Consider the following 12817-nt stretch of genomic DNA (forward strand, 5'->3'; position numbering starts at 1 on the left):
TCAAGGTGAAATTAAATTTCAAGGGCAGGGCGTCGTGGCACACGCCTGTAGTACCTGCACTCGGAAGGCAGGAGGGTCACCACAAATTCAAGGCCGGGGATACCCAGTGAGTTCAAAGTCAACCAGGATGACATACTGTGACCCTGTCTCAAAAAACAAAAACAAAACAAACAAAAACAAAAAGTTGAATTGCAGGACAGCCAACCGCTGTCTGAATCGGTTGTCAGTGTGGAAAAAGACACAATTTGGTGTCAGAAGTGTCGTTGTCACTGAATGAAGCCTGTTTTGCCCAACAGCTCCTCCAGTCACCAAGCAATGAGTTTTAGAAAAGAGGAGGAGTTTATTCATGAGGCAGATGGGAAGCTTCAAACAAGCCTTCCGAGGACGAGGTCCAAGTGGGTCATGGGATAGAGAACCAGGCTGCTCTGGGGCACAGGCAAGGTGCTTGTAGCTGAGGAAAGTGAGGTCACTGGTAGTCTGTCCATGTGTCACCAAGTAACCTGACTGTCTCTAAGACCCGTGTTGAGAAACGGTGTGATTCAATCACTACTGTGATTCCAGGGTAGAGTTTTGGGCCCTTTGGTGTCAAATGTCACCCCCTGGACACTGCACAGGCCCAATGGTTTGAGGTGGACAAAAGTGACATCCGCCATCCTCAAAAACACCTTCAGTGACAGTGTCCCATTATGACCCACAGGTTGGAGGACAGAGCCATAGCAAGGCTAAGGGGAGCACGCAGCTCAGCAGGGGGAGACACGAGCAAACCAGTAAAAGCTAATGAAGCTGGAGGGTGTGTTCAGGCTGGAGATTTCCTCACCAGGTTAATGAGCTTCTTACAGCTTCAAATTCTTTTTGCCATCAATGTTACCTTGACTGTCATAGCCCAGGCTGCCCTTGAACTTGCAATGATCCTCCTGCCTCAGCTTTCTGAATTCTGGGATTACAGGTGTGCGTCACCATGTCTGGCCAGCTCCTACATTTTAGGTGTCTTTTGCCAACATCACATAGTTGGTTTTACATTTTTATCCAGTCCAAAAGACACTTTGTTTATTTATGGTTCTTTGGTTTTATATTTTGTGCTTTGTTTTGATACTGGAAATTGAACTCAGGACCTCACACTTGCCAGGCAGGTGATGTGCTGCTGAGCTATACCCTCAGCCTTTGTTCTTTGATTTTAAGTGGACCGACAACATTTATGTTTCTATTATGTACAACATGATGTTATGAATTATATATATGTTGTGGAATGTTCAAGTCTAGCTAGGTAATATATGCATTGTCTTAAAAAGTTAAGACTTTTTTTGTGAGAGAGCATATAGCATCCACTCTTTACTGTTTTGAAGAATACAAAGCATTCTCATTAACTATAGTCACCTTGCTGTGCATTAGGGATTAGATCTAGAAAATTCCCCAACTTCTGTTCAGAGGTGAGGCTTTTAGAAAGTGATCGGATCATGGTGGTGCTGTGCTTACCAGTGGATTCATCCATCAGTGAGTTCATAGCTAAGTGTGCTGTTAGGAGGAGGTGGAGCCTGGTTAGGAGTCACTGGGGATCTCCCTTGGCAGTGCTTCCCTTTTCTCCCACTTGCTATTGTCATGAGATGAAGAGCTTTCTTATGCTATGCCTTCCTCCATGCTATTTCTGCCTTGGAGACAGTGACCATGGACTGACTCCCCCAAAACCATAAAGCAAATTAAAACTCTCTTCCTTTAAGTTGTGGGAGTTGGGGTGTTTTGTACTATTGACAGCAAAGCTAATACAGAGTAAATAGATCTTTTGAACTTATTCCTCCTGTTTAACTGTGCAGAAATTATTTGCCCTATTGGTATATAGGAAATGCTAGATGTCAAACATGCTGAGTTCATGTGCCCCAGAGTAGAAGGATGAATTCTAAGGAACAACAGAGGTTAAGAATAGGAAAAATTATTGGAGAAAAGGAATAGGGAACAGGAATAGGGACATGGGGAGTAGGAACAGCTCCTGAGAGGCAGGAGGAGTCCCGAAAGGGTTGCCGATGAGCCCACCTCTCAAAGGAAGTTTTATAGAGCAGAATCACGAGACAGGTACAACATGGGTCAAAATTATGATCAACCAATAAAATTTCAAGGATAGTCACTTAGGTAATATTGATCTAATGGTGGCAAGGGTACATGGGTGACATCATTAACCTGTAGTCTTAGTCTTGTCTTTAATCTTAGTAGTCTTAGTCTTAGTTTTAGTGGGAGGGAGAGGACGGCCCACCCCTAATGAGATAATGGGAAATCTCAAAAGGGTGAGACCAATAATCCATTCACCCCTTAGGGAAGTATGTAAAACCAGCCATTGTGACTTTAATCTTCAGATGTGCTTCCAGCCACAGTCCTGATGATTCCCATCTTCCGCAATGACTCCCTCGAGGATCCAGCCCTGATTGCCTACCGTATTTCTACCTAACTTAGTTGTCTATAACACTATGACCAACATCAGCCAACTACTACAGTAACCAACATTACTCTCTCTTTCTGTCAGGTCAGCCTTTATTAGATTTTGCATATGACTGAGATCACATGGTCCTTGTCTTTTTGTATCTTACTTATTTCACTTAAAGTAACATCTTTCAGGTTCCTCTGTGTTGCTTTTCAAGGCTGCATAGTATTCCATGGTGTATGTATACATATTCTCTGTATCCATCTGTCTGTTGACATCACTGAGTTGATTCTGTATCTTGGCTATGATGAATAATGATGCAGTAAGAGAGTGCAGATGTCTCATTAACATACCATTTCATTTCCTTTGGATACACAGTGGTGTCTTGGTTCATGAACTTGATTCTTTCCACAATTCTGGTTGCAAACTGAGTTGGATGAGAACCAAATCAAATTCAATGGTTGGGTTCAATGTTGATGTTATGGGGAAATTTGATCCAGTTCTTGTCCTGTTTGCTTTGCTACCAGAATCATGCAGAGAATTTAGTTTATAAACCAATGTATTACTATGCCCAGGAATGAATTGCTGGATCATGTGATAATTCTATTTTCAATTTTTTGAGGAAGTACCATACTATTTTCCATAATGGCTGTCCTAATTCACATTCCCACTGTCTTAGTTACTTTTCTTGTTGTTGTGACAAAATATCCAACACCTACAGTTGAAGGAGGAAGGGTTTATGGTAGCTCATAGTCTGTAGAGGTTTCACTTCATAGTTGGCTGGCTGCAAGGCAGGTTGGCAGGGCAGAGGGACATCACAGAGGAGAAATAGTTCATGACAGGCAGAAGCCAGCAAAACAGCGAAGTAGTAAGCAGCAAGCAATGGCAGCAGCCTCTTTCTGTCCCTCATATCTTATCCAGGCTACACGCCTGTCTTAGTTACTTTTCTCGCATTGCTGAGACAAAATACCCAACACCCAAAGTTAAAGGAGAAAAGGGTTTTTTTTTTTTTGTCTTTTTGAGACAGGGTCTCGCTATGCAGTTCAGGCTGGCCTTGAGCTCACTTTGTAGCCCAGGCTGGTCTCGAACTTGCAATGATCCTCCTGCCTCAGCCTCCTGAGTGCTGGGATTACAGGGGTGTGCCACCACACCTGGCCAAGAAAAGGTTTATTTAGCTCACAGCTGTAGTCCATAATCAGTTGGCTCCAAGGCAGGGTGGCACATGGCAGAGAGGCAACAGTGCATGATGGTGGAAGATGGCAAAAGCAATGACAGAGAGACAAAGCTTTTTCTGTCCCTTGTTTTATATCCAGTCTACTGGGATTAGGACAGTGCCAATTCAATCAGTGGACTGATCCAGCAATCACCCACCCTGAATCCCAGTACCCTTAAATCCCAGAACTGCACACTCTAGATTTGGCCACCTCCAAAAAAACCATATGACCATGTGAGGCTTTGGGGGAAACATCTAGACGCAAACAATAATGTCTTGGTTTGGGGCTTACTTTGCAAGGTGAAACAATATAATACAGAACACATATTTAACCAAGGAGATAGCTCAGCAGCACAAGCCCCGGCCTGGCAAGCACAAGGTCCTGAGAGTTCGATTACCGGTACAAAAAAAAATCCAAAAAACACATATTTATAAGATTATTTATAATAGTCACCCAAAGAACAATACACAAAAGAGTGCAGGAAATCTGTCCACACACTAAGACCAAGGAATCCAGCTGAGGGCCTGGATCCCATGGAAATGGCCCGCATGAGTCCAGCTAAGGACCTAGAGCTCATAACAGTGCCTCCCACGAGTCCACCCGGAGGCCCAGAGCCCATAACAATATCTCATGCAGACCTGTTTCACGGATCTGCGCTGGGGAGGTCCAAAGGTCAGTGGTGGAATCTAGGAAGTCTGTGCCAGCGGGATGAAGGATCTGTGCTAACAGGCTGAGGGATCTGCACTGGAGCCAGGAACCGACTCTCAGGAGAACCAGAGCTCCCCGGAAGGTACCACAGCCATCCTCAGCAACAGTGAGGTCCCGAGCTCCTCCGATGATCAAGATGGCTGAGTTCCCATCGAGAAGCCAATGCATCAAGCTTCTCCCAGAGACCGGCTGTGCACCATCTTCTCCTCTGGAGCCAGGAAGCGATGCTCAGAGAGAGAACCAGAGCTCCGCCAAAGTGAACCAAAGCCATTCTCAGTGCCAACAAGGTCCCAAGCTCCTCGGAGGATGAAAACAGCCTCAGGAAAGCCAGCATGATGAGCTCCTCCAAACCAACCAACAGCTCCTTACAGCTTCCACCAGCTCCAACAGCCTTTTCCCACTCCCAACAGCCTCTATCTCCTTTCCCAGGTCTGCCTCTTATGCTGCTGGTAACGGTCCCCAGGTGGGCCTCCCACACCCAGCACCACGCTTACTCAGTTCAGCTGGGGGTTATGAGTTGACCACGAGTCATCAATCCACTACAAATAACAATGCCCTTTAGGGCAGGTAGCACTCACACATAGGGTGGGCCTTCCCATTATCCAGGCCCGGGATTATGCCGAGCCAATCAGTGGAACGATGTAGTAATCACATACCCTTGATCCCAGCCTCACACACTTGATCCCAGCATCACACGCTCTAGATCCAGCCACTTCTAAAAAACCCTGCCATGACCGCATGAGGCTTTGACACCAGCCAGCACACCCACCAACAGTGTATAACAGTTTCTTCTTCCTACATTACTCTCAACACATATTATCCTTAGTTTTTTTAAGTAGTAGCCATTCTAATTGGGGTGAGATAATCTCTTCTTTTGGTTCTCATTTGCATTTCCTTGGTGATTAGCGATGTAATTTTTCCACATGCCTGTTGATATTTTAGAAATACCTGTTCAGGTCTTTGCCCATTTTTAAAGCTGGGTTATTTGCTTTTGTGCGCTGTAGTTGTTCGAAGGCCTTTTTGTTTTTAATTGGCTCTTCTACCCACTTAGATTTGACATAAGTACTGATACAACTGGAAGTAAATCTACTTTCTTCCCCCTCAGTGTTGGTATTTTTATGCTGCTCTCCTTTTTTAAAGCTGATTATTTAAAAATTATTATTCTATTCCTCCTATTAGTCTGGAAATTGTACAGCATTTTTTGGTAAGTGGTTACTATGGAGATTACAAAGTGTGACATTCATCTACTGAGGCTAATGTTATTCAAGCATTTTTACCCTCTGCCTGGGTGATGCAAGGATTTTAGAATTTTCTCAATGTAAGCATTGTTCCACTTTCATGCTATTATTATCACAGTTTAATTCTGTATGTTGTTAGCCCACACGAGTTTTTAGTGCTATTTAAACAGTCAGGGGTTAATGAGATTTTTTCTAACATTAAGATTTACCTTTTTCTTCCTCGTCATTCACTCCTGCATCTCTGAGCTCCCAATTAGGGTTCTGCTGTTTCCTTCTGTTTGAAGAACACTTCCTAGCTTTTCCTTTTTGTGAGTGCTGATAGTGAATTATTCCAAGTTTTAATATTTGAAAATATCCTTTACCTTTAGTATTGAATGATCTTGTAAAATTTTAAATAATTTCCTAACATAAAAAAAGGGACAAAAATAATCCAGAGGATTTCCATATGTTCTTTTCTAGTTCCCTCCATCACAAACATGTTATCAAATCGTCACGAATATGAAGTCAGTAAAATTAACAATGGTGCCAGGCTGTCACCCAACCTACAGACTTTTCTCAAATTCTATCATTCTGCCCACTAATATTCAAGGGATCCTGGCCCGCAGCTGTCACATCTCTGTTGTCTCCTTTAATCTGGGATGACCTCTCTGTCTTTATCTTTCATGACCTCAGCACTTTTGAAGTGTTCTGGCCTGCTATGTGATAGAATGTCCCGCAGTTTTATAGTGTCCTGATGCTTTCACGTAGTCACATCTGAGTTACACATTTTTGGCCAGAGTACCTAGAAGCTATGTCACATTGTTCCTGGAACTTCCTATCAGGAGCTCCTGTTTTTGAAGCAGCTCATCTCTGGCAACCTTAAGTTTGCTCAAAGGTGTATTTGTTTTTTACTTTTTTTCCACTGTAAAGTTTCTAGCTTCCCCTCTGTAAGTGGTAAGTGTTATGTAGGAGATACTTTGAGACCATGTGTATTTGCAAGCTATTGCTGTGTAACAAGTTGCCATAATAGTTAACAGATTATAGTGATAATCTCTCATTACTGCACAGCTAGCTTCCTTGGGTCAGGAGGTTGGGAGCAGCTTAGCTGGACGTTTTTGGCTTGGGGTTGCTCAAGCTGAGTTGCAACTGAGATGCCCAGCTTCCAAGCTAAGTCCCTCACAGCCCTCTGTCCTTCATGCACAGGCATCTCTGTTGCAGCATCCTCAGGACCCTCAGCACCTCACTCTCAGCTCATGGAGTGATCCCAGGCCATAGGGCAGCAGCCACCACACCTCCACGACTTACCCTGATCACGCTGTGAGGTGGCCCCAGGGTCTCACCCTTGTGGGCAGAGTGGAAAGCACTGACCATATGTCAGTCTTATGTCTGGGGTTCGTCCGACGCAGCCTCAGCCCTTGGTTGCTGTTGCAGATGGGGATCCACAGGAGCTTGTTACCTGGTCCCAAATGAAGCTGAGCGAAAGCCTGTCCATTCCGGGCTGGCTGTGGTCACCATCGCTGTCGTTACAGCCGTCTCGGGCACTGTGCATTAGGAGTCTTGTGGAGCACACAGCTCCGAGCTCCTGTGTGCGGCGAGCAGGTGTTGCAAGGCCTGGCTGGCCGGATGTCCCCGTGCCACCCGAGATTCGTCCTGTCGCTGATACCTGGGAGGGACGGAGAAACCAAGCGGTAGAAGAAAGTTTCCACAAAGCTTTTCCGTGTGGACTAGCCACACCGCCCCGTGGCCCTGCGTTCCAGGAAACCCCGGAACCCAGGCGGGACGTGGGAGTTCGGGCCCGGAGACCGGAAGGACATTGACATTGTATGTGTGATGGACACAGGACGGAGTGAGAAACGCCCCCATCCCTGGGTCATCTGAGATGAAATGCGTTTGGGCGCCTCTTTGAAACCACACGGCGCAGGCGCTGGAATGTTTCTCCGCCGGAAGGAAGGGGGCTGGGATGGGGAAGAGGGGAGGAAGGGAGGGGTGGTGAAAAAGATCAAGATGCGATGTGTGTGTAAACCAACTCCCCACGACCTTGTGCTCATTACATATCGCAGATGTGGACGAATAAAGCCAGGCGTGGTGGCACACGCCTGTCATCCCAGCATCTGGGAAGCTGAGGCCCAAGGTTGCCTCCAATCTGAGGAAGTGAGTTCATCAAAACTGGCTTCTTTTTGAGACAGGGTCTATTTAGCCCAGGCTGGCCTTGAACTTACGGTGATCCTCCTGCCTCAGCCTCCCGAGGGCAGGGTTGACAGGCGTGTGCCACTATGCCTGATCAGCGCTAGCTTTTTTTTTTTTTTTTTTTTTGGTTTTTCTCCGGTACCGGGAACCGAACTCATGATCTTGCGCTTGCCAGGCAGGCGCTTTGCCGCTGAGCTAAATCCCAGCCCGAGCACTAGCTTTTTATCGGCTTCCTTACTCAAGAGTGTGCTGTTTGTGGTTTCAGCGTAATAATCCTGTGTAATACGGTAAAAAACTAGCAACTGCCCTGGAGTTTGAGCCCGTCTCAACGGGGAGACGGACCGTTAGTTTATAACAGCTTTCCGGGAAGGATTAAATACCACGGGTGCAGTGGACGCAGGCTGGAAGATTGGCTCTAAAATTAGTCTACGTGACATGCTTTTCAGGGCAGAGAGAATAAGTTAAGTAGGGTGAGGGAAGGAAGCGTTTAGAGTGACAACAAACATGAGAGTCCTGAGTTTTAAAACTCCAGGCGGGATCGGGTATGTTGTCGAAGGCCCATAACCCCTGAGCTCGGGAGGACTGCAGGACTTTCGCAGCAAGTTTGAGGTCAGCGTGGGCTGCACCTGAATGAATGTGACAGTGAAGATTGCCCAGTAACTTTCCCTAAGGAGTTCTGATTCATCATCTGGAGTGTATGTGTTCAAAATTTCACATGCAAGCATAAACATGGGATGGTAAAGAAATATTTGAAAAGTGAGACTTAAACATACTATACTGTAAAAAATGGGAGGCTGTACAAAGTTTTCTGAAGTTGTTTAGTTTTTGTCAGTGCCGGGAACATTCTTTCCACATGAATCATCCCCTTCGCGTGGCCTTCCGGAAGCTGGGTCCTCTTTCCTGGCATGATGTGACCTTGTCTCTTTAACCAAGCCCCTGTTGGTGGACATAGACTTAATTTTATTTTTTAAGCCAACTATTGAAATAATGAAAAACTGGGCAGAGATTGGCCTGAAATCCCAGCACTCAGGAGGCAGGAGGGTCACGGTGAGTTCGAGGCCAGCTTGGGCTATATAGTGAGTTCAAACCCAGCCTAAATTACACAATAAGTAAACAAACTAATTAAAAAATAAATAACACACTGAAAAGGTACATATAGTCATATACTTATCTTTTTTTCCGTCTGTACTAGGGATCAAACCCAGGGTTGTTCCGCCACTGAGCTGCATCCCAAGCCTTTTTTTTTTTTTTTAAGGAGAAAAGGTTTATTTCAGCTCACATCTTTTTTTTTTTAACTTTACATTTTGAGAAAGGATCTTGCTAACTTGCCCAGGAGCGATTTGAACTTGTGATCCTCTTGCCTTAGCCTCTCTTGGTGCTGGAATTACAAGTGTGGGCCACTATGCCCAGTACTTACCTAGCTACTTTTCTAGGAGAAATCCCTGCAGGTAGAATTACTAAAGCGTGGAAGCGTGTTACATCGTACACTATGATGCTCACACTATTTCAGGCAGCTTCCAGAACTGCTTTCTCCCCTCCCTTTTTTTTGGGTGCACTGAGCATCTATTTATATGTTTATCATTTTTTTCTATTGGGTTTCTTCTCTTTTTCTGGATTCTTTTGATTTTTGTTAACTTATCAAAAGTACCTAACACGCATAAAAAGGTAGGCAAATTCCACAGGTACACGCATGTGCTCACCAAATGCAAGTACCATGACTAACACAGAGAGCCTCTTACATACTGAAGTAAGTGCTCTGGCTGCCATGTACATCACAAGCATGTCTTGCAGTTTCCCCTTTTTCTTCTTAATTTGTCTTCTTGTCTATGATGCCTTTGACCTATGGACACTTTACCATTTTACATAATTAGATGTCAGGCGTTTCCTTCCCAAGTTTTGACTTTTCTGTCCTTTGAAGACAGACCTCTGCCCTCCTGGGTATAAATACTCTTCAATGTTTTCTTGTACGTTTATGATACCGTTTGCATGTGAATATTCTATTTGCAACAGACAGTGTGTGTACAGAGACGAACATATAAATTTATATTGCCACGGAAAAATCAAGCATGTCTATGAGAATAAACTTCCCAGATGGGTGATACAGAATTACAGCGTTGAGTGGGGGATATTACTAGTGGTTTTGGTTTGGTTTCAGTTCTTTTTTTTTTTTTTTAAAAAAGCTTTTTAAGGTGCAAAACCAGAACGATGTAATGAATCACCTGTCCCCATTACCACAGGTCAGCGACTGTCGCTCTCAGCCCACTCCCCGTCTGCGTTATAGTGAACATCTCCACCTGCTGCCTCATCTGTAAACGTTCCAGTGTGTGTCTCTGAAACGAGCACTTTAAAGAAGCGTAATCATAATAACACTCGCACGCCTACAGATATAATTGTTTACAATCACTTATGGTGTTCAAGTTTCGAATTACCTCATAAACGTCCACACAAGTTTCACATGTTGGAATTGGTCAATATATCTCTTAAATCTCTTCACTCTCAGCTTCTCCTTTCATCTCTTTTTCTTTTCCCTTAATCCATCGACAAGGCGTGATCAAAATATATGGTGAATGTAAATTACAAACTAATTACAGTAAAAGACACATTGCCATGAACCCCCCTTAAAATACCCTCCTCCCTTTAAACACACTTATCCCATTGTTCTTGCTACTTTCTAAAGCAGTTCTTCGTCTTCTTTCCTGAGTGTCTTTATTACATGCGATCAAATATATGGTGAATGCTGCGGCCAAGCGCCCTCCAAATAAAGGCAGCTGATAAAATCGTGACCCTGTGTCCTCGTCCACATTATTCACCAGACCTGGCACCGTGTGGCTTCTGGCTTTTCCTCGAAGTCAAAATGACCATGAGAGGTGAACATTCTGAATGGGGTCAGGACATTGAGGCAGTCAGGACAGCACATATAGACACTCATGAAGACTCCCAGGGCTGCCTCAGAAAGCAGCCAGGCCAATGGACAGTGTTTTGAGGGGTGTTCACGGGAATGCATCTTTTACTGTAATAATTTCTTAAAAAGCTTTTTTTTTTTTTTTTTAACATTTGCTGTATTTTGTATCGTATCTTGTACGGACTAGATTTTTCAGGTCCCGTTTTGGGATGGCGTTTAACATTTTTCTCCACCTTTTGGTTTTCTAGGCGACTGGGAGTTGAAGGCTGTCATGGACTCGTTCAGGTGTCAGGGCGGGGACTCCACAGCCAGCCGCCTGAGGTGTGGTGCGGGGGAACTGAGAAGGATTTAAACTCCTGTGGTTATCCAGGAGGGGAAACAGGGCTTCTGGTGAGTCTTGGGGAGGCCTACTTTGGGAGGCTTACTCTCCAACGGCGCAGCAGCGGCACCGAGGGACGTGGCCTGCAGAAAGCCCATTAGTCCCGTTCACAGCGCCTCGGGGAGGTTCCCTCGATTCCCAGGGATCTGACAGATGGCTGCAGGGGCCCCTCCTGGATTCTCTCCAGATCCCCCTGGACTTTATCCCCTCGCCTACCAGGACAGTCCGGGCTAAGTGCATTTTCTCTACTAATGAATCTACACGGTGACCCCCAGCAGCTGAGACCCTGTCTCAAAATAAGAAAGAGCTGGACACGTGGGTCAGCGCAAAGGCCCTGGGTTCAATCCCCCGCACCTTAAAAAAACCCAAAGAGCGGTAAAGCAGATTTCAGGCATTTCCAGGGGGCCAGGGCCGGGAAGGGCCCGACAGCAGATCGTCTGGCTCTGCTGAGGGTCCAGTCATTCTTCCACGGTGTCGGGCCGGGGACAAACGTCGCTCGCATCAGTATCTCCGTGGGAGCCCCACCGAGACGCATCCTGGGGGCCCCGCTGCCCACGCCCGGCCCCCCGCAGCACAGCGGCGCTCCCGCGGGCCCAGGGGCGGCGCAAGGCCGGGGCGGCCGCCGGGGGTGACCCCGAAGCAGCCGCGGGGCGCAGTGCGCAGGTGGAGACGCAACCGGTGGGGGTCGGGGGCGAGGCCTGCCCGGGCGCGGTCGGCAGGCTGGGGCACCCCACGGGCACGCCGTGCCTTTCCTCCGGCTTTCAGGCTTCCAGCGGGAGGTGAGGCGCCCGCCGGCAAAGATGAGGCACGGCGGGGACACGCGGCTCTCCCAGGCAGCGCAGCCAGGGCCGCATCCGAGCGGAGTCCCGCCCGACGCGGAAGAGCCAGTTCCGGGTCTGCTGCTACGCGACCGCAGGGCGGGCTCTGATTGGTCAGATCGGGGCGCGCTGCGGAGGTGGCGCATGCGCAGCTCAGAGCGGGCGGCCCTTCCTGGCTTGCGGAGCTGGCGCCTGCTGTGGCGGGGTGGGCTGGGTTGCTGCGGGCCTCTGTCCCCAGGGCCGCTGCAGTGCGCAGGTCAGACCGCCGGCTGAGGCTTTCTAGCGGAGGCGCCACGGCTTCAGAGTTGCGCCCCTGTCTCGCCGTCCCAGAGGGTGGCGCCTTGCTCCCTGGAAAGCCCTGGCCACGGCCGCGATCGCCTCCTGGCATTAGCCCCGTCGCAGCGTGCTGGTCCGCAGCGGAATGCCGCCACCCGGCCCCAGTGCGGCCTCGCCCTGCCAAATTCAGTTAGGCCCAGAGAGGTGCGATCCGTTGCACCCAAGAGGGTTCTGAGGCTTGGAGAGGGCGAGGCTGGCCCGGGTTCACACAGCGGTACGTGGCAGTTAGGGTTTGAATCTAGATCGTCTGGCCCCTGAGTTCAGGCCCCTTTCCCAGCCCAGCCATTGCACTCACCTCCGATTCGCACGGTGAGGGGCTAGGGCGCCGGGACCGTTGGCTGTGCCCGCAGGAGACCGGGACTGGGTCCTGGCGCTCCTAGGACCTGGCTCTGGCTCCTTGGTCCTTCGTGTCCTCCGGGAAAAAATGAGCACAGGCGGCCGTGCAGAAGTTTAGGCAGAGCCTGTTGTCAAGCAGCTGTGCAAAGGGTACACCTTCAGGAGAGGTACGAGTGGTTCAAAGGCTGCCTTTTTACTCACCTTAAGAGTTTCTCCTGGAGGTCAGAGAACTGTGGTGATTGCGATGCAGACGTTTTTCTTGGAAGTTGCTCTGGAATCGCAAAACTTTTTTCCATGTTATTTTCCGATATTC

The 12817-nt window shown here is 47.5% G+C and overlaps 1 long non-coding RNA gene across 3 annotated transcripts; it reads right to left on the reverse strand.

Moving 5' to 3' along the window:
• Nucleotides 1-4766: 4766 nt before the first annotated feature.
• LOC106146698 lies at nt 4767-11900 on the reverse strand. 3 transcript variants are annotated; one of them, XR_001231252.1, is made up of 4 exons: nt 10163-11900; nt 9966-10075; nt 8507-8669; nt 4767-7209 (listed from the first exon to the last, which is right to left on the reverse strand). It is a non-coding gene; the product is annotated as an uncharacterized LOC106146698 (long non-coding RNA). The 3 variants fall into 3 exon arrangements; XR_001231253.1 differs by lacking the exon at nt 9966-10075; XR_001231251.1 differs by having other exon boundaries at nt 9966-11900.
• Between the last annotated feature and the right edge of the window lie 917 nt (nt 11901-12817).

The sequence above is a fragment of the Chinchilla lanigera genome, unplaced genomic scaffold (assembly GCF_000276665.1).
Source record: "Chinchilla lanigera isolate Chin_1 unplaced genomic scaffold, ChiLan1.0 scaffold00006, whole genome shotgun sequence".
Lineage (NCBI taxonomy): Eukaryota > Metazoa > Chordata > Mammalia > Rodentia > Chinchillidae > Chinchilla > Chinchilla lanigera.